The 22,831-nt window shown below is 43.1% G+C and overlaps 1 protein-coding gene across 1 annotated transcript in view; it reads right to left on the bottom strand.

The window, feature by feature from the left end:
* Nucleotides 1–20,223, bottom strand: part of SULF2 (sulfatase 2) — a 448,960-nt gene extending 428,737 nt beyond the window's left edge. Inside the window, exon 1 of the mRNA XM_060230836.1 lies at nucleotides 19,990–20,223. The gene's annotated coding sequence lies outside the window, so the exon portion shown is untranslated. The remainder of the gene's footprint in view (nucleotides 1–19,989) is intronic.
* Between the last annotated feature and the right edge of the window lie 2,608 nt (nucleotides 20,224–22,831).

Genomic DNA, 22,831 nt, shown 5'->3' with positions numbered 1-22,831 from the left:
TGGGGTATGATTCCCCACTCCTCCACTTACAACTGCTGGAAAGGCCTTGAGTTAGCCATAGCTATCAAAGGCGTTGTCCTTGAAAGGGCAGCTGCTGTGAGAGCCCTCTCAGCCCCACCCACGTCACAGGATGTCTGTTGTGGGGAAAGAAGATATAGGAGATTGTAAGCCGCTCTGAGTCTCTGATTCAGAGAGAAGGGCGAGGTATATATCTGCAGGCTTCTTCTAAAGTTTTGGTCTGCTAGTGTGGGAGGGTTAGCCAGTAGAGAAATTTGGGTGGGGATAGTGTTATATATATATATATATATATATATATAGTGTTATATATAGTTATATATAGTGTTATATACCAGTATCGAGGCACTGCTGCTGAAGACGCAGCTGCGCTGGGCAGGGCATATATTACTGTTATATATATATTACTGTTTAAATTACTGTGATTAACTAGCGATTGTAATTGTGCATATATTGTGGGTTTTTGTGAACTCCAGTCGTTGATGGGGGGGGGATGAGAGAGGTGGGGGATGGATTCTGAGATCATGCCCAATTGTGCTCCGAGTTCGCTACAAGGTGCTGGTTATCACCTTTAAAGCCCTATATGGCCAAGGACCTGCCTACCTTAGGGACCGCTTCTCTCCATATGTTCCCCAGAGAGCGCTGAGATCTAGTTCCCAAAATCTCCTAAAAATACCTGGACCAAGGGAGGCCAAACTGAAAGCAACGAGGGAGCCTTCTCAATAATGGCTCCCCACTGATGGAATCAGCTACCGGAGGAAGTGCGAGCCCTGCGGGACTTTAACCAGTTCCGCAGGGCTTGCAAAACTGTCCTCTTTCAACAAGCCTATAAGGTGGAACTCTGAAAGGGACATCTGGCCATCTGAATATATATATATATTACTGTAATGTAGCACCTTCAATTATTGTGGTTTTTTAAATACTTATGTAACTGTCTTTTAACCGTATTTATTAATTGTATTTTACTATATGAATTGTGCCTTTGTGCCTTTTTTTCCCACAAAGATCAATGTTTACAAAGCGGTTGTGATGACAACCCTCATCTACGGCTCCGAATCGTGGGTTTTATACCGTCATCACCTGCGACTCCTCGAGCGCTTTCATCAGCGCTGCCTTCGCACCATCCTCAACATCCACTGGAGTGACTTTGTGACCAACACTGAAGTCCTCAAGCGGGCGGAGGTTACCAGTATCGAGGCACTGCTGCTGAAGACGCAGCTGCGCTGGGCAGGGCATATTTCTAGGATGGAAAACCACCGCCTTCCCAAGATTGCCCTGTATGGCGAACTCTCCACCGGCCATCGAAATAGAGGGGCACCAAAGAAGAGGTACAAGGACTCCTTGAAGAAATCCCTTGGCACCTGTCGCATCAACCATCACCAGTGGTCTGACCTAGCCTCAGATCGCAAAGCATGGAGACACCCCATCCACCAGGCTGTCTCTTCCTTTGAGAACGTACGCATAGCTGGTCTTGAGGACAAAAGGAGACTGAGGAAGAATCGCACTGCTACAGCACCAACCCTAAATCAGACTTTTCCCTGCAGCCACTGTGGCCGGACCTGCCTGTCCCGCATTGGTCTTGTCAGCCACCAGCGAGCCTGCAGCAGACATGGACTATTGCACCCTTCTTAAATCTTCGTTCGCGAAGCCAAGCTGAGAGACTATATGAATTGTATTATAATCATGGTATACATGTCTTGTGAGCCGCCCTGAGCCTGCCTCGGCGGGGAGGGCGGGATATAAATAAAAGATTATTGTTGTTGTTATTATTATTATTATTATTATCTTAGGTGCCAACTCTGGGCTGGAGAAACCAGTCATTCAGGGCAAAGGGCAATATGACGAAGGGAGAAGGTCTTGGCATGGAAGGGGGTGGAGATACACATATGCTCAGTTGCTTTCCAACCTTCATCCCATCCCATGAAATGGATTGTGAACTTCCCAGACAGGTGTTGGAAATGTAAAAAGCATGAAGGTTCTTTCTACCATATGTGGTGGACTTGTGAAAGAGCTAAAATGTTTTGGCAGATGATTCAGCAAGAGATTTCTAATATCTTGGGATATGAGTTTAATAAAGTTGCAGAGACTTTTCTGTTGGGACTACATATGGAAAAATTTCCAAAAGATAGAACTTTAATTTGGTACTTGCTCTCAGCTGCTAGGACATTGTATGCGCAGTTGTGGAAGCAAGAAAAAATACCAGAGAAATGGGACTGGATTATAAAAGTTATGTCATGGAGTGAAATGGACAAATTAACTAGAATATTAAGAGACTATGATTTAGAACTTTTTAAGTTGGAGTGGAAGAAGTTTAGAAGATACGTAAAAAAGAGTGGAAAATAAAGGGACATTGGACAATCTTTGATAATGATTAAGTTTTTAAAACAAGAGTATAACTTTTGGTTTTTTAAATAGTTAAGGGTACCTTTAATATTTGGTGTTTTTTTTTAAGTAAATAACACTGGCGGGGGTCAAGTAATGGGAGGAGGGGCGGGGGGAAAGTAAGATATGGGGTAGATAAATTTTTCCTTTTTTAAGTTGTAAGATATAGATATAACTTTGCTACCATATGTTACTAATAAAATTGTTTATAACCATCGGATTGTGAACTTCCCTTCAGCCCTACTGCTGTGCAATGCCAGATCCATTAATAATAAGACCAGGATGCTGTAAGACTATCTTGCAGACCATGATATGGATGTGACTTGTGTGACTGAAACCTGGGTTCAAGAGGGCCTTGAGAGAACTTGCCCCACCAGGTTTTTCAGTCCTCCATCAGTCTCATACCTGGAAGCGGGGGGTTGGGGGGGCTGATTATCCAGGAGGCTTTCTCCTTCCAACCACTCCCCATCCCAAAGAAAATGGGGTTCGAGTGTGTTGGCCTACTGTGGGAGACTGAGGAGAATGTGGCTATCTATATGGTGTACCAACCGCCTAGCGCACCAGCAGATAGCCTTCTGATGAAAATAGTTGCCAGGTGGGCCTTGGAGTTCCAATGATTATTGATCCTTGGGAATTTTAACATCCGTGCAGATGGACCCACTGCCACCAATCTGTGCTGTGCCAGATTCACTGGCTTCTGGTTGAGTACCAGGTCAGGTTCAAGATTTTGGCTTTCACTTTCAAGGCCTTGAGCAATCCAGGACCAACATATCTGAGGAACCGTCTTCTCTGCTATGTACTTGGTAGGGCATTGTGCTCTTCTGGAAACAATCAGTTGGTAATCCCCAACCCTAAAGAAGACTCAACTAGGGCCAGGGCCTTCTCGGTCCCAGCCCCTACCTGGTGGAACTCTGCCAGATGACGTCTGGGCCCTGCAGGATCTCTTACAATTCTGCAGGGCCTGTAAGTCAGAGATGTTGTACCAAGCTTTTGATTGAGGACAGTGGCGCTTCTTATCCAAACCATTCCCCTTCCAGAAGTGCTCCTTCCCCCCATATACTCCAATGGTCTGATGAAAATGAATGTAAACTAGCAGAACCTATCGAAGATGAAACTTTTATTGTCAAAGCACTGCTTTAATTTTGTTATATTTGATCTGATGTTCATCCCCCAGAGCCTGGCCTTGGCCAGGATGAAGCAATTAATTAAATCCTATTATTGTTGTTGTTGTTATTGTTATATATTAAAACACAATAACAACAACAACAGAATTATTGGTAAAATCGGAGATGAGTTAAGAATAGTTGAGAATATTTAAGATGGCTGTCACTAAAATTCCAGGTCTTCTTTACTTAGGCACCAAATGCCACGGCAAGCTTGCATTTGCCTGTGATGGGGCCCAAAATATTGTTAGATATGTTCATATGCTCCCTCTGTTCCTTCCCCTTCTCCGCACTCATGGTATTTAACTGAAAGCTTTCTAGTTTGGAAAGCCTTTGATCAAACTCTAGTTTGCAATGCAGTCATCTGAGCATACTGCACATTTCCCACCATAAACTGGGATTCTGCCCTCATTTAGAATCCCACCTTCCGCAGAGGAAACAAACTCCAGTCTGCCTGAGTGTCTGCATTTGGACAGCAAACTGAATTCTCACTGAAGGCTTCCCCAACGTCAATGCTTTTAATGGTGCTATGAAAAATGAGGGGAAGGAAGCAGAGAAGGAAAGGAGCATACAAGCATGGCCAACAAGTTGTGTTTGCAACTACAACAAACAGAATGCTGCCACAGGCTGTTCTTGCTGTTCTACAATGAATGAGATTGGAAGCTGTTATGCAAAAGTCTGATTGCTACCAATTAATCAGATGTAGCTGGACAGAGTTATAGTCTGATTTTCTCCTTGTCTGCAGCATTATTCAATAGCTGAATATGCTCTATTGTGTCAAGCTGCAGGCACAGAGAAGCTACAATGGTGCCACTCTGAACTGCATGCAACTCTTATTAAGTGGTTGTCAAAGCAGATAACTACTAGTGTTTCATCAGAGATTCAGTACAGTAAAGAAATCAGAATACTGAACAGTATTTGATCACTCTGTGCACAGAACATGAGGTCTTCCCCACTTTTTTCTCCATTCCTGAAGCCCCTTTCAACCCCCAAGAAGATCATTCCTCTAGTAAAGAAACTATCACTTGGGTTGGGGGCTAGAGGGCAAAATCATTCCCCTCTCCTTTTCTGCAAGCACTGTTCCACTGAGGAAAGGGGTCAAATTCATCCCCTTGTCCCTCCTCATTCCAGTCCACCAACCCACATAGTTCTTCCTTCACACAGATACGGCAATCCAGGAATGATCTTTTCAGGGATCAGAAGGGGTTGCAGGAATGGGAAAGGATGTGGGAAAACTTTCATGACCAGGTGATTGGATACTGCAGTATAGCTCAGGAGACCTGGTTTCAAATCATCACTCAGCTACTGGATGACCTTACACTAGTTGTTCTCTCTCATCCTAATGTGTCTCACAAGGTTGCTGTGAAGCTAAAATAAAGGAAGGAAAACCATTCATTCCACCGTAAGCTCCTTGGAGTAAGAAGGAGGGGGGGGAGAATCCAACAAATAGCTTTTAAGAAGCCTAATTATTTCAAATGGGAAGAATATAAGAACAGCCCTGCCGAATCAGACCAACAGTCGTCCATCTGGTTCAGTATTTTGCTTCACACAGAGGCCAATCAGTTCCTCAGGATGGTCAACAACAAAGCACAGAGCCCAAGAACTTTCCCTGATGTTGCCGTCTGGCACTTGGATTCAGATGCTGATAGTCTCTGTATAGAGGTTCCCTTTAATCACCATAGCTAGTAGCCACTGATACACCTATCCTCCACAAATCTGTCTAATTCCCTTTTATACCTGCTGTTTATACCTGCTACAGCACCAACTGTATACCTGCTACAGCAACCAATCGTACTGCTACAGCACCAACCCCAAATCAGACTTTTCCCTGCAGCCACTGTGGCCGGACCTGCCTGTCCCGCATTGGTCTTGTCAGCTACCAGCGAGCCTGCAGCAGACGTGGACTACTGCACCTTTCTTAAATCTTCGTTTGCGGTCAAGCCGAGAGAGAGAGATACCTGTGGCCATCACTATATCCTCTAGCAGCAAATTCCACATTTTAATAACTCACAACCATTAAATTTAATATTAAATAATAATTTAGTATTATTTTGATAACCATCATTATATTACATCACCTCTTTTGCCCTTGTCCAGACTGATTCCACTCTGTGTGCCTGTGTCACACCTGCAAGCCTCAGTTTGTAACTGACCACACACATTCAAGCAGTTGCAAGCGTTCCCTGTATATTAAAAATGAATATACTTTTTGCACAGAGACACCGGTGGCAACATGAAGCCACTCTTGGAATGGATGAAGAAGAATGATAAAATCAGTGTAAGAAGTGAATTCTTTGGTGTTATTTCAGCAGTTCAAGAACTGCAATAGTAAATCAGATATTTGCAATAACAGATGTTTTTAAACTTGCCAAAATCATTTCCCAATTTGTTACCACCTCAGTTTTTCAATCCTGTGTTATGAAGGTGTCAGTAAACCTGACAAAAGAGGGGGAAAGTGCCAACAAGATCGAATGATGGTTGATGGGATACAGAATTCTTGATCAAAACAGCACACATTGCCCCTGGCTTCCTGCAAACGATGAGAGCTGGTTCCAGCTACAGGAATAAAAGCTGTTGGAAAGCACTGGATGAAAACCCTCTCCAATTATTGGTGTCAGGAGGTGGAAGAAGAGCACAAAGCTGAGTAAGGGTGCATCTTGGTCTATGAGTGCAGAAGAATACAGAGGTCCATCAACTTTGTCAAACTAAACATGCTCCTCACAATTTATAATTTTCAAAAACCCAAAGTCTGTCCCAGATCAAGTCAAAAGGTTGCTCTTGGGCTGGTGTTATACTGCTTTGGGGTCAAACCAGATGTGCGATACAGATCACATATCTCCACTCATCTTTAATTGATAAATTACAAGTGCATATGTCCCAAAATCAGATTGGAACCATGCAGGGGTGGGGGAAGGGGGTTTATCCCTAAAACCCTATATGGTTTTCCTACTCAAAGCCACTGCACCCAATGCTATCATGAGAACTTTGATGGGAGAAGACGGATTTTGTATGGTTCAGTGATTAATATTCCACATTACAAAACCAGTGGGAAATTCCAAGAGGCTACTTTGGAACAATAGGGAAGGGCTCCTGAAGAAAAGAGCATGCTTAACCCTTTCTTCTCATGCACCTTTTTAGGTTTAAACAGCTCCCCAAAAATTGTAGCTAGCACCCTGAGTGGAAAAAAGGGAGGCTCCAGCGCTTAGGTGTTTGAAACACAATGTCCATCTCCAGCTAAGAGATATCAGGCTGCAGAAATAGGATGGACCTAGGTTTTACCAAGTTTCAGTACCAAGGTCCTGGCCAGGTCATGAAAAACAAAAGCAATTATTAGACCTTGAACAGTCAATTCCACTTCAAGAGAGAGTACATGGTCTTCCACCAGCAAACATCATCACACCTCTTCAAAGCTTTTAAAGAGATCCTTTGTAGCTGCAGCAAGATCTGTCAGAAAGCTTAGCTTTTTCTTAGGGAAGACATTTTTGTCCTAGAACACTTTGAACTAAATGATAGGGGGCCTTTTCAGCCTACAGGTGTCATGAACACATATGAAAACATGAAGGCACCATATACTGAATCAGTCCATTGGTCCATCAGGGTCAGTTTTATCTACTCAGACTAGCAGCAGCTCTCCAGAATCTTGGGTAAAGGTCTTTCACATTGCCTCCTACCTAATCATTTTAGATGGAGATGCTGGAAACTGAACCTGTAACCTTCTCCATGCCAAGCAGATTCTTTACCACTGAGCCATGGTTCCTTCTTCCAAATGAGAGATATACAAAAGTACTGCAATAAAAGTAAATGAATTTCCCCCCTTGGAGCTAAGATGTAATTCAGTTGCCTAGCAAGCCCTTCATTGTTCAGGTAGGTTTGCATAGTTACCTGCAGCCATTTAATAGTAACCAAGATGAGAGCTTAGTGTTTAATCCACTATGCAGTTATTTAACCAAACATTTGGCAAATGACCCATGACTGTTAATATGAAAAACATGAGAAGACGGCTCTAAAATTGTTCAAAAGATTATAGCAGGGGAGTTAATTGGAGTTATGGCACTTCTTCCTACAGTGCACTGCTGGAGCTCTTGTTTAACAAAACCAAGACAAATCCCAATACAACAGGAGTGCTCAAGAAAAAAAAAAGTAAAGGGACAAATCAAGTATGTAAAACAGTCTCAGGCATTCTTCACTGATGTGAAAAGAATATAATGAATGCTTCATTGCTTAAAGGGGGAATATTTCATTCTTGCCAGGGAACAGGTTTACAAAGAACGATATTTACATTTTTCTGCAACCTCTAATTTTCCCATTCATCATTTGCCAGAGCCTAAAGACCTTACGCAGTGCATAGAATGTTTGCATACGCTTAATGATCCTTTTACCAAACAAATGCCTCAGATGCAAATGAGGAAATTAGTTAATATTGCTGACGCTGCAATGTTAGATCCATTAATATCACATTGTGACTCCGATTAACACATAAACCTGATTTACACATGGCTGTCTGAGAATGGTCTCAAGGCATATGATAAGAGTTGTCACACCAAAGCTAATAAGATCTGGCCCTATAAATTGCCCAGATGGAAGACCACCTGGGAACTCTGTGTAAGCTACTCACAGCAATTTGTAGGAAGAGCATGGTATAAGTCAAACAAACAAAGCCTATAGTCTCTTATTAAGACAAACTTCTCCAGTTGTGAATTTGGTTCCCAGCAGAGGTTATGGGGACAACATAACTCAAATATTGCATGCTAGCTAATTTAGTAAGGACAGCATTTCAAAAAGTATGATTTAATCACATGCTTAGGCCACTGAACATGTCCATATGAGTAACAGCTACATGCTAAGTTTAAACAAAAATCCTCCAAATTTGTAGAATAAAGGCAAGATTCTTTGCAATTTCCTTTACCTTTTCCAAGGACCTTTGAAGAAATAAGGAGTTACATTCATGTAAAGGGAAAAACAGTAGCTATCAATGTGCAATATATATCCATTAGCCTTCCAAAAGAGGAGTGAGGCCTCCTACCTCTAACTCGTTTGACAGTGAGCACTGCACTAAAAGTGACCATTGTACCTAAAGCATCATTGATTGGATTGAAACAGCATAAACATTACTGAACTGGTTATGGGAAAATTTCTCTTTGAATTTTCCGCTGAGCCAGGCATCACCATTTTTCTTGTCCACGACTGGAATACTGCTCATTGTTTCTCCTTCAGGGTTAAAAGTTAGAGTTCCCAGGCGGGGAAATTCCCAGATTTATGGGGTGAAATCTGGGGAGAATAGAGGAAAGGGACTTCAGTGTGATATAAAGTCATAGGATCCACCTTCCAAAGCAACAATTTTCTCCAGGGAAACTGATCTCTGTCACTTGGATATCAGTTGCAATCCCAGGAGATCTCCAGCCACCTTGTGGAGGTTGGCAACCCAAATTTAAATCATGTAAAACCACCTGATATTTCATTTTCTTCTGCCCTGTTTTTCTCCTTTCTTCTCCAAATACCTCCAGAACAACTCCTACAGACAGTCTGGCCAGAACTTGCCTGAGTTTGGCTGAGCAGACAGGCATCAAAGGCCAAGGCATAGAAACTAATGCCAACAAAATGGAAATTGAAAGATCAAGGAAACGTACAGCCATTTAATAGTAACCAAGATGAGAGTTTAGTGTTTAATCCACTATGCAATTATTTAACCAAACATGTGCCTGAAATATGGAGAGAGGATCTCTTCAATGAGTGGTACAATCTTTGAGAATTTCATCCCATTTTAAGCCTTTCAGAATATGCAGCATATCCTGTCTTTTACAATTGGGGCTGGAGGAAGAAGGACATGTGAATACACACCTCTAACAGGAAAGAGAATTGTATACATCAAATACAGTGCTTGCATATGTATTCAGGGCCTATGTAATAAAAGATGACACGCAAATTGGCTCTGGTCATACTACTTCAAGACACAACAGATAAAAGCAGGTACATTTATTAAACATGAAGTGAAAGTAATCAATAACAGTGGGGATAACAACCATGAGAGATGGACCAGTAGCCTCCATGAGATAAAATAGCTGGTACAGCCCATCAAGGTGTCAGTATATCCAGTCTACAGACCACAGGTAGATCTGCATGGTCTAAATGACAGCTGAACAAGCTGGCATTGCTCCAGGTTGCATCAGCCAAGGTGGTGTAATGGGGTAGTGCTTAGTGACTCAGCACTAAGCTGACTGGGTACTGAATTGTATAAATGTGCTATAGACCTGTTCTGCTTGTGGTGTGTGTATAGTGGATGTGTTGGCGGAGCACTTTGTCAGTCTGTATAAATATTGTAAATAAACCTTGTATATAGTTAGCTTATCAGCAACTGTGTACAGTCTTCATTCTGCAAGTCTTGAGAAGACCCCACGCTAAGCAAAACATAAGGAACTGTTAAATGCTTGATCATGATCCAACAGGCATTTGTGCCTCACAGCTAAGATTCCAATGGGTTTTTAAGTTCCCTCTTTCTCAGCACTATTGCACTGCACTGCAAACTACTTGTATACTTCCCAAGCATTCTAAAAAAAGAAGACTTTTATATTGGGGAACTACTCCTCTCATATGTAAATGCAAGCCAACTCTGCATCAAAATCTTATTTTTCAAAAATGTGAATGCCTGTAGATTTCTACATAGAATGGAAATGCACCATTGGTTATAACTCATGGCATACAAACATGGGCCGTTTTCCCACTCACGTTTTACTGGCGCCACGACCATCCTGACGCCGGCGAATCTGCCTGGATTTCGCATCAGAAGCTCCGGCGCTCCCAGAAGCGCCGGCTACTTCCGTCGCTAAGCCAGCGCAAACGGAAATCGCAAAGATGCAGGAAAACGTTTGCGCTGGCTTAGCGACGGAAAGCACCGGCGCTTCTGGGAGCGCCGGCGCTTCTGTTGCGAAATCCAGGCAGATTCGCCGGCGTCAGGATGGTCGTGGCGCCAGTAAAACGTGAGTGGGAAAACGGCCATGGTTCCCAACTACAAGAGTTTTCAGAATCTTTCATTTTATATTAGCAAAACTGTTTGATTTCATTATGGACCAAGAAATTTGGCATCAAATAGTCAGAAAATTACAACAGAATGTTTGAGCATCTGGTAAACATTTATTATAAACAATTTACCTATTTTTAAAAAAACCCTACAAAAATAAAATTTCAGCACCTACTGAATAGGGACAACTAGAAATAGTTTCACACTGCCAATACCAGGCACAGACAGAGCAATTAAAAGTTCATTTTCACAAAAACACAGCAAGCCTGTGAACCCCAGAGTATTCATGCCTGTTTTTTCTTGAACAAATTCCCTATCTTTTCTTGCCTCCTTCTGCTATCTGAAAACATGCCATTTAAGAGCACAATGCAGTGGGGCTATTTCTGACTTTTGATATATTTGAATGCTGAACTTATTTAACAAATCGATGAAGTGAATACTCTATAGACACTGCGATTGTACTTTGTGATCTTAAATAAGCTAAGACACAGCAGTATACCTACTCCAGTTCAGACTACAGACCTATTTGTGAAGAGGACTCTGATATGAAATGTGTCTTGAATAGATTGGTCCAAAAAACTGGCACCAAGGTCCTAGCCAAAGGGAGAAAACACTTCATTGGGTAACCAATCTTGTTCCACACAAGTTCTTTCTCTTACCTCTCCCCCTCCAAACATCTGCCTGCATGCAAAACAGTGTCTCACTTTTCTTTACATTAACAGGCCTCTTGGAACAAGAGCAACTCCTGAACAACTGAACCTCAAGGTACACATAATACACACCTGGCACAGTGAGATATGGAGATCTGCAAGCAATAAGAGGATTCCAATTCACAGTCTAATGAAAAAACAACAATCTCAGTATTACATATTGCAATGGAAAAGCCATCTGCATTTTGAGAAGCCTTTTAATATTCCAGAAGCAAAGACATGTTCACTTCCTGAATTTAAGAGAAAAGGGGGGGACACCTCCCCCACTATGAGACAAAAGAAGGGAATAATTCAAAGTATTCCAAGAGTCAAATAAAAATGTGATATATTATATTATTGTACAAAAATACACCATAATTGTACTATGACACCCCCCTCCCTGCAGTCATTCCAATCTGCATCACTATGTAGTATTACAAGCCTGCCTATCACTGCCAAATCATGACCAGAAGAAGAGGAATGTGAGGTGGGGGATGGAATGCAGTAACTTTAGAAGGCATCCAATGCACAACTATACCTTCCTAAGTCCATTAAATTAAATGGACCTAGAGTCTAATTCTGCTTCAGGCTGATAGGCTGGAATCCAAAAAAATCCCACTAACAGGACTCCCCCCACCCCCAGTTCCCCTTTCCTTCTGCTTCTTCCCTGGATATCTTCTGTCCTGCAGGAGCAGCATTTGGGGGATCATTTTGGGCTGCTACAGTGGGGCAGAGGTGATGATCTCCTGTTCTGCTGATGGAAATCCTTTCTGTCAGCAGAGATTTATCATGAAATCCACGCCATATTGTAAAAGCCTTGTTCTGAATTGTATATGTATTTAATTCCTCTTTTTTATGATCCCTATGTCGTTTCTTTCTGGACTATTCCTTAAAAAATGAGTTGAAGTATGTTGGATTTCATTATCATTATGATTAAAATTGATTAACTGGTTTGTACAGCATCACCAACATGGCATTTTACAAGGTAGCATAAGCAAAACAGACAGCTCCTTGTCCCAAAGAAGAAGATGATGATATTGGATTTCTATCCCGCCCTCCACTCCGAAGAGTCTCAGAGCAGCTCACAATCTCCTTTATCTTCCTCCCCCACAACAGACACCCTGTGAGGTGGGTGGGGCTGGAGAGGGCTCTCACAGCAGCTGCCCTTTCAAGGACAACCTCTGCCAGAGCCATGGCGGACCCAAGGCCATGCTAGCAGGTGCAAGTGGAGGAGTGGGGAATCAAACCCGGTTCTCCCAGATAAGAGTCCGCACACTTAACCATTACACCAAACTGGCTCTCCAAAAGAGATTGGAGTCTAAATTTTGACAGCAGGGAACAATGAAGAAGAGGAAAGATAAAGGTAATGAACAGTGAATATGAAGAAATGTACCCATATGCACCTAGCATTCATTGCAGTTCTGAACAAACTCCCAATTTTTTTATGGTCAAACTTTATGGTCGAAGGCATAGCAAGAACACAACAAATGAGGCTGCCTTCAGGTAAGGCATGAGTTTCTCCATAATAGGTGTCACCACCCAGGTATGCAGGGGGGAAGAACACACACCTATCCTGACAAGAATGGAACATGACTTTGGAATAAGAGCAGTCAGGGTGTTTTTTTGTAGAAAAAGCCCAGTGGGAACTCATTTGCATATTAGGCCACACACTACTGACATTACCATTGTTTCAAACAGGGCTTTTCTATAGAAAAAGCCCATCAAGAGTCTATTTGCATATTAGGCCACACCCCCTGGCACCAAGCCAGCTGGAACTGCACTCCGGCTCAAAAAAAGCCCTGAGAGCAATTAAGAGTTAATCTTTTCTCTTAAGTGAGTGTTTTGCACATTATAATATACTTGGTGTGGTGCAAAGGATTGAATATAACCAGGGCTTTTTTTGTAGCAGGAACTCCTTCGCATATTAGGCTACATCCCTCTGATGTAGCCAATTCTCCAAGAGTTTACAGGGCTCTGCTTACAGGGCCTACTGTAAACTCTTGGAGGATTGACTACATCAAAGAAGTGTAGCCTAATATGAAAAGAAAGACTTGCTGGGATACACAGTGAATTTTGGAATTAACAAAATAATTGCAGACTAGAATTTGCACGTTTGCAAGAGGGTCAGTGGTGCAGCAGTTAGAATGTGGGACAAGGATCTGGTGATCCAGGTCTGAATCCCCTCTCTGCCATGAAAGCTTGCTGGGTGACCTTGGTCCAGTAACACACCCTCAGCCTAAACTACAAGATTTTGTGAGAACTGATTGACTGATTTCCCACCTTTCTGCCTATTGGGAACCCAAAGTGGCTTACATTTTTCTCCTTTTGTCATCTTCACTTATGAGAGAGATCCAAAGAAGCAGCTGCACATGTAAAAGAAGAACATATGGAACCCGAAATTCACTTTCTTTTTTCAGTCCAGATATTAAATTAGGTTTCTTCCTCTGCTTGTTTAAAGCAACTTTTTAAACAACCCTTTTAAGAGAAGTAGTCCCATAGTGCAGAGTGGTAAAGCTGCAGTACTGCAGTCCAAGCTCTCTGCTCACGACCTGAGTTCAATCCCAGCAGAAGCTGGGTTCAGGTAGCTGGCTCAAGGTTGACTCAGCCTTCCATCCTTCTGAGGTCAGTAAAATAAGCACCCAGCTTGCTGGGGAGAAAGTGTAGATGACTGGGGAAGGCAATGGCAAATCACCCTGTAAAAAGTCTGCCGTGAAAACATCATGCTGCAACATCACGCCAGAGTCAGAAACGACTGGTGCTTGCACAGGGGACTAGCTTTACCTTTTTTTACCTTTAAGAGAACAACCAAGGACTCAGTTTTTCTGCTTTGCCGCAATTCGACCTTCCTCTCCCCATGTTTTTTTTACCCATTACTTCTTTTTGTCTAAACTAGTTAGCAAGGCTTGTGGACAGAGCATGTATCTCTTCAATGTTCTGTGCTGTAAGTAGCACTGTGCTATCAGACATTAAATAGAAGAGGTCACCACTTTTCTATGACACAATGAAACATCTGTGACATTCTTAACTACAGAGAATTACAAGGAATGGATTATTCCTGGCGGAATACAGAGGTCATCTTTTCAAAATATCTTGCACTTTCTAATGGTACATAGAGGAAGTACTTGTAGGGTTGAGGGGAAGGAAATGATTTCAAATCCTTGTCTTGGAGTTATCTTGATGCTCCAGTTCATGGAGCATCTTCGTATCAGGACATGTGGAAACTTTTCATGTGACTGTCACAACACTGCCCCCAAGCAGGAGCCTATACCAACACAGATTAAGAAATACTGCTCTTTGAAGGCATAGTCCAGCAGGCGTCACTAACCTTTACTATAATGAAAGCTATTTCCAAGTAATGAAAAATATCACACAATACTCTGCAGCAGGTGGCTCGTGAGCTTCATGCTGGAGACTTCCGATCTTCTCCAGGTCCTGTCTGAAACAGGATCTTCTTGACTCAATGACCAATCTAGGCCCTGATGCTAGAGATTCCAACCATTCAAGTGAGCAACCTAAATATCTGAGTGATTCAGCATGTTCAAGGTTCATGCAAGCTTCCACAATGGCAGGCTAATGAATACTTTAGAAATGCTAGGGCTCAAGCCAGGTCACTTCCTCTTTAAGTCAATCCATTCTGTCCCGGGTTACAATGTCTTCAATATGCAGCATTGTCCAGAGGTGTTATTACTTAATAGAAACTTAGAGAGCAGTATATCATGGTTTACACTGAGATTTATAGAATTCTTGTTAGCTACAGCTAGAATGGCTATAGCATCTCAATGGAAGGCTAAGCATCCACCCACAATTGACTTGTGGTTTGATAAACTATGGAATATTTAAATTATGGAGAAGATAGCTTATCATAGTAACAGTTGTATAAACCCTAGGGAAGACCATTTTTTGTGGAAATATGGTGGCTGTACCTAAACTACTGGTCTCTGAAGAGAAACTCCCAGATACCTCCTTCCTGGTAGATGCAATTACTCTCTTCTTACAGATATTAACTTTAATAGGTTTTTGTGTTTCTTTACTGGGATATGGCTTTGTAGTTATTGTTGTTGCAGTATTAATTGTTTATTGTTGTACTTGCTTGGTTTATAAAGAATAACGGTTATTGGAAAAAAAAAGAATACAGTGGCCTTTGTTTAGTTCTGTATCTTAGCATCCTTTACACTGGGGTGGCCAAACCATGGCTCGAGAGCCACATGTGGCTCTTTCACATATATTGTGTGGCTCTCGAAGCCCCCACTGTCCTATCAGCCAGCTTGGAGAAGGCATTTGTCTCTTTAAATTCCTTCTCCAAGTCTAGCTAGCCTGAAGCTCAGAGAATGCATTTAAAGTTAAAGTTGCTTTCTTTTCACCTCTCCTCCCCTCCCTCCTCCCCACCATCTATTTTTCCTTCCTTCTCTCCCTCCCTCAAACATCTGATGTCCATGTCTTGCAGCTCTCAAACATCTGACATTTATTCTATGTGGCTCTTACATTAAACAAGTTTGGCCACCCCTGCTTTACACACTACATCAACAGTGTAAGAGCAGTAGCTTTGCAGATTTCTTCCATAAAATTTAAATGCCGGCCACTACACAGACAAGCTCAGTCACAAAGATCTGTACCATCAGATAGTAAGGTCCCAAATGATTAGGCCTGCTCATATAGTGGGGGGCTCTGAACTATTGCAACAGTGCCCTGAGGATGAACCAGTGGTAACGAGACAGTGATGTGTAATGGTGCTAGACTAGACTCAGCAGGGACCGGGATTCAAATCTCCATTCAGCTGTGAAGCTCTTTGTGTGATACTCCTAACAAACCTATCTCATATATTTATGAAGATACAGTGAAAAACTATCAGAGAGGAGACCCCTTGGAACTCTTTAGAGAAACAGTGAAATGAAAATGCAACATTGTCAAACAGAAACAGAATGACTGTCAGACAGAAAATCCCCATGATGCTGTTGTTTAAAGGACACCATTTATATACTGAAACAACTGGTCAGCTTTCTTGGAGCTGTCCCTGGTCCTGTTTTAGCTTCAGATATCTCTCTCTCTCTCTCTCTCTCTCTCTGATATATACACTAACTTCCTGTTTACTATCTGTCTACAGCGTTCCATCTAAGTGATATGCCAGTCAATCTTAACACCTTTGCTCAGATCCAAGCCTTAGTATCTATCACTGGTCATCTCTTGCTAGTTCTAAGATTATAAGAAGGCAAACCACCTCTCTTGCCTTGAACACCCCATAGTTAAGGTCACCATGAGTCATTGCAACCTGATGGCATGTTCTTCTTAGGCTTGCATCCAATGTTCTCTTCACTCCTTTTTTCAATAAAACAGGTCTAGAATGATTGCAGCCATTATCCTTTGCCACCATAAATGCAACTATGCAGTTGCATTTTGGTTTATATACATATGGCAGGAGAGTATCTGCTTAGGAGGGACAGATGTTTTGCTGTAGATCCAAGGTCCTTAGTTCAAGGCTGGTTATGGACATAAAAAGACATACTCCCATACATTCAGCGCTCATAACAATTTATATAGTTCCTGTTACTTCAGAAGGTAATTGTAGTGTTCATGCTGTCAACAGGACTTCAGTTTATTAAACACATGTAGTAAAAAAAATTGAAAAGAAATGAAACTTCAGCAGTACTGACCCCAGTTACCTAGAGAATATGAGAAAATACTTATCATGGAGAAAAAACATCATACCCTCAAGCTTTGACAAAGGTAATGGTTTTGTTTACATACTCCATGGAATGGTGAAAATATCTAGAACTACCAGTGAGGTATTCCCAATGTTTTTATTTTGGACAATGAACCACCATGTATCCAGACTAGCCTGATCTCATAAGATCTCAGAAGCTAAGAAGTCACCCCTGGTCAGTACTTGGATGGGAGACCACCAAGTTAGTTCAGGGTTGCTATACAAAGGCAGGAAATGGAAAACCATCTCTGAATGTCTCCTGTCTTGAAAACCTTACAAGGTCACGCCTGTGACAACACTTTCTACCACAATCATCACATACACTTACAAGGATTCTCAAGCAGCCCACTTTCTGTGATAATTAGTCAGGTCACTTCTAAAGTGTTTACAACTTTTATTTTGGACTATTTTGAAATGTAATTTCCTTAACCAGCAACAGTTTAAACAACAAATGATTGCAATCTTTGTTTAAAGTCTGAGATCCTAAATGGTTAGCTTAAAATAAACCAATAAAATGATCCATGCAACAAGGACAATAATAAAGATACCTTTCCACAGTTGTTTTTTTAAGCTACTTGTCCTTCCAGTAGCAGCTACATAAATTCTTAATAGAAAATTCTATCATGTTCTCTGAAACAGGTAGAAAATACAGGTGGAGACTGAAAGTTTCAAGACAGGGGAAAAACAACAACAGAACTGTCATTCACCCATGGCTTCACTGAAAACAAATGAAGCACACAAGAACATAAGAGCCCTGCTGGAACAGACCAGTGGTCCATCAAGTCCAGCATCCTGTGGCCAATCAGTTCCTAGTCAACAGAGCATAGAGACCTTGTGTTGCCTCCTGGCTCTGGGATTCAGAGGATTAATACCATGACTAGTAACCAGCTACTGATAGACCTATCCTATGAATCTATCTAGTCCCCTTTTAAAGATGTTTATTCCTGTGGCCATCACTAAGATTTTCTACATACAGCACAATCAAATGGTAAAGATCTTACCCTCCACTCAAACATGGGACATGCAAGACTATTAAAGTTGGCAATTATTAGATACACATTAGTACTGAGACATTTTCTACTGTGGTGGTTGCAATCTGTATATGTGATGATTCACTTATTCATGGTTTGCAATGACTGTGTCCTTGTCATCTGTCAGCAATGCAACCGGTAACTAGTGCACAAATCACAGCAGTGCTCACAATCTCCTTTATCTTCCTCCCCCACAACAGACACCCTGTGAGGTAGATGGGGCTGAGAGAGCTCTCCCAGAAGCTGCCCTTTCAAGGACAACCTCTGCGAGAGCTATGGCTGACCCAAGGCCATTCCAGCAGCTGCAAGTGGAGGATAAGGATAAAATGGAGGAAAGGAGAAAGGTGAAAGCCACTAGGGTCCCCTTTGAGGAAAAAGGTAGGGCATAAATAAGTACAAAAACCTTGAATTTGGGCAAGAGGCTGTGGCTCAGCAGCAGAGCATCTGCTTTGCATGCAAAAGGTCACCAGTTCAATCCCCCAGCATTTCCAGTTAAAAAGAAAGATGAGGCAGTAGGTTATTTGAAAGAACTCACCCTGAGACTCAGAGAGCCACTACCAGTGTGAGCAGACAATATAGATGGACCAATAATTGTCTAATTCAGCTCATCAGGAGGTCCCAGGTTCAACCCCCGGCATCTCCAGTTATAAAGACCAGGCAGTCAGTAATGTGACTTCAGTTTGAGACCCTAGAGTTGCTACCAGTCTGAGTAGACAATACTGAGCCTGACTGACCAAGGGTCTGATTCAGTATTCTAGTCCATTCACATTGCTTGGCTATTAATTCTCTTCATGTGAGTATAAAGAGCTTCATCTGAGCTCCGCAAGAGAAAAGTAGGCTATAAATTTACCAAATTAATAAAAATGACATGTTCAATGCCTCCTCTTATGTGACTGTACTGGGTGCAATGCTGTTTAACTAGATGCACCAAATGCTTTCAGGCAGATGCAAACAAACAAAAAAATTCACTGGTTTAAATGACCACTTAGTTGTTTGATTAGGACCTGGGAGATCCAAGTTCAGATCTACATTCTGCCATGGAAACTTGCTGGGTGGCCTTGGACCAGTCACTTTCTCTCAGCCCAATATACAAAGTTGTTATTGTGAGGATGAAATTGAGGAGGGAAGAACAAATCTGTAAGCTGCTTTGTGCCTCCATGGGGGTGGGGGGAGAACAAGGCATAAAATACATAAATAGTAATAACCCTGCAAGGTCAAAACCGTTACATCTGCACTGACCGAAGGCCACTTCACCCTAAAAAAAAAAAAAAAATGGAGAATCACCTTTCTCCAGAAACCCAGAGATTGTTCATAAATTATAACCACAATCTCTCACCACAAATAAGATGCACCTGTTGTCACACAAGTCTGTAGCAATCATGCCGCTCCCGCTGCCTAGCAGACCTGTTAAGGCAGGCCAATGTTTCTAAAGTAACAGGAGGGATGTCCTGGGAGTGTGTTTGTTACCTTGAGAAATGTGCTTCATTTCTAAAACCAGCCATTGTCAGGAATGAGCCTGGGGTGGGTGCATGGCAGTGATTACTCAATTGAAGGAGGGACAGGGGAGGGGCAGCTCTGCTTCTGCACTGTCTGAGACACTTTTTTTTCAGAGTCCCCAGCATCCAAAAGCGGGGGGCGGGGCGCTAAGGCTTGGCTGTAACGTCTGAAAGGATAACTGGGGGAGGATGGTCATTTGTTGGAGAAAAGCTGCCTCTGGGCAGTCGGGATCCTAAGAATGCAGCTCCTTTTGAAGTACTTCACTGAACTCACTGTGGCCTCCAAGAAAGCACAGGGCGCCTGGGAGAGGGCGGGGAAAAGCCGGGGAGGGGGGGAGAGAACCGGAGGAGGCTCTGCCTTCCCAGCCCGGTTGCAGTGCGAGGAGAGCAACGAGGCGCGTGTCCCGGCTCGGCTGAGGCGCCTCAAGTGCAGAAACAAGGTCAAATTGCGAAAACAGCACACGGAGAGCGCGTTCCTCCCCCCGCTTCCCCAAACTTACCTCAGGCAGCCCCTTTTTGGTCTGCAGCAGCAGCAGCCCCTGCGGCCAGGGCCAAGGAGACGCTTGTGACCCGCTCTGAACCCGGACAGAGACGGAGGCGGGGTTGGCGCTGCCTCCCTTTCGCGCACCCCCTCCCCCCCCCCCAGCCGGTGGGAAGCCGCTAGCCTGCCTGGAGCGGCGAGGGGAAAGGGGAGCAGACGAGGCAGGTCTTGCAAGCCAAGCGGCACAATGTCCTGCAAAACCAAGCCCGCGCCCTGCAAGACCACACAGCTGCTTGGCCTCAGCCCCGCCCCTCCCTCACTTTGCCGCGCCGGCGAGGGGCTCCCACTGGTCAGCGCGGGACGAAGAGAAGGGGATGCCTCGAACCATCTGTTGCAGCAGCGCCCCTTTCCCCGCCGGGGCTGCGCAGAAGGTTGCCCTTTCTTCTCTTGCCCCCACCCCCGGCCTATGAGAGCAGCAGGAGAGGACGGCTGGCCTTTTGGCTCAACTATCTGGGCACTCCACAAGCACGCTCTCCTTTCGCGCGCTTTCTTCGGCCTTCCTTTCCCTCTTCCCAGCTTGTCTGTTTTCCCGCCTGCTGGTTGTTGCAGCCTCTCTTCTCTATCCATTGGGGCAGGGGGGGGGGGGCGCAAAGGACTACCTAATGACCTGTACTCCCTCTAAGCAGGAGTCTTGTGAGCAAAAATTCTGCTGCTGGCATTAAAGTTGTGAGCTGCTGCATAAATTAGTTTGCTCTGGGGCCATTTTTCCAGAGCTAAGAAAAGCTGTGAGCTAGCTCACACTAATTCAGCTTAGAGGGAACACTGCTTATTTAGTGAAAACCAAGCAAATAGCAAGTTGCCTGACCATGGGATTGCTAGCTTCCAGGAGGGGTAAGGAAGGATACCAGCCTCCAGGTGGGGTGTGGGGATTCCCGGGAATTAGAGCTCAGCTCCAGAATAGAGATCAGTTCCCCTGAGGAAAACAAATGCTTTGGAAGGTAGACTCTATGACATTGTATCCCACAGAGGTCTGTTCTCCCTAGGCTCCATCCCCAAATCTCAGGAGTTTCTCAATCTGAATGTGGCAACCCTACCACCCAATCCCCACCAGTGGTCGGGGGGACCTGGCAACCCAAAGACAGGACCCAGAGACCTCCTGGAATTACTACTGATCTCCAGTCTTCAGAGGTCAGTTCCCCTGGGCAAAATGGCAGCCACAGAGGGTGGACTTTATGGCATCGCATCCCGGCTGTTCTCTTTCTCGGCACCAGATCTCCATGAATTCTTCCAAATTCTATCAGATCTCCAGGAATTTCCCAATCCTTAGTTGGCAACCCTCTGATATAAGTTAACAATTCCTTTCCTTAACTACTCAGGCCAAGTGATCATTAAAATACGTGGCATGTAAGTGCTATTGAAAAGGGCTGCTGTGGACACAATTATATTAAATATTTATTTCGCTTCTACCAGCCTTTCTCTTCAATGGGGGTCTCTTCAATTTGCTGTCTTCCATTTTATCATCACAACAACTCTGTGAGGTAGGTTGAGCTGAGAATGTGTGATTGGCTCAAGGTCATTAAGAGACAGTCTTATAATCAAAAGGCAGGGAATGGGTACTTTATAATTACATCATCTAATCTTTCCAGATCTAAGTTTAGAGACTGTCATACAAGATATTTGAGTTGCTTTTCAAATTAAAGTTTTAAACCAAACTGCATTCCAGTAGTCTTTTACCTGTGAAGCTGGATATATTTTGTCTATTTGTTTGTATGCTTCATGTATAGTCTGCTTTTCTGGCTGAGAAATTAACATTTAAAAAAAAAAAATGCAACAAGGACTATACAAATGTACAACTAACAGTAAATAAAACCAGGCTACAAAATTAGAGAGTAAAGCACCAAAACAATATAATATATTGAAATAATCTTATAGAGTTGATTTGCAAGATTGCAAAATAGTGCAATAAAACATGTAATATATTGCAAGGAAAACCCACTTAAAATTGCCTATATTTTACAACCTTTTTCATTATTATAGAATGCTTCCTGTTTTACATATTCTGAAGAATGATAAAATACTATGGTAGCTTTCATGACCTTATCAGACGTTCTGCTAAGTCAGAATGTGAGTTGTGTCAGAGAATGCCAGGGTATGAACAAATAGTGTTCCTACCCATTTGATGGGTGGCATCTTCAGAAGTCTTTGCTCAGAGATGAGTCTAACAAGAGAGGTGATCCTGCAGATCTGTGGTTCCTAGACCATGAAAGTTACTGTAGGAAATAATAAGCAGCACCTTGAATGGAACCAATGAATGGCACATTTCAGAGAGCTCTGAGAGAGAGCAGATAAGAAGGCTATAAGGGTGAGGATTGGCTTTCTAAACAGCTGGAGGAATTGCTGAGAAGCGTGAGTTGTGTGATTGCTGAGAATTTCTGAATTTGTGTGGTTGCTGGGGAACTGCTGTTTGTTTTGAGGGGGCTGTAGGTGATTGTTGCTGATTGATTAGGAGTGGCTGTGTTCCTGGGGCAGACTGAGGCTTCACCATCTTTGCATTATTAAGCTCCACCTTGCCAGAAGCGCGAGCCTTTGGCGTGAGCTAAAGGGCTCTTGGCCTGGGGACTCTGTAAAGACCAAGAACCCGGATCCCTATTTTCCTTGTGTTCCCAATAAGTTAAGTCGACCCTCTAGAAGGAGAGCCACATAAACACAACAGGATTTAAAGGGGGACTGTATATTTTAAAAAGCTATCATGAAGGTAGAATATCAGCAGCGGGGTGGGGGCTTTCCAGTGTTTTGTACTAAGTGTTACATGTATGACTATCTGCCCACAGGACAGAGGTCTTGGGTGTGTGCTCGAGGCA

The sequence above is a fragment of the Heteronotia binoei genome, chromosome 2 (assembly GCF_032191835.1).
Source record: "Heteronotia binoei isolate CCM8104 ecotype False Entrance Well chromosome 2, APGP_CSIRO_Hbin_v1, whole genome shotgun sequence".
Lineage (NCBI taxonomy): Eukaryota > Metazoa > Chordata > Lepidosauria > Squamata > Gekkonidae > Heteronotia > Heteronotia binoei.
Note: the sequence above shows the minus strand (reverse complement) of the source record. Positions and strands in the feature narration are given on the sequence as shown.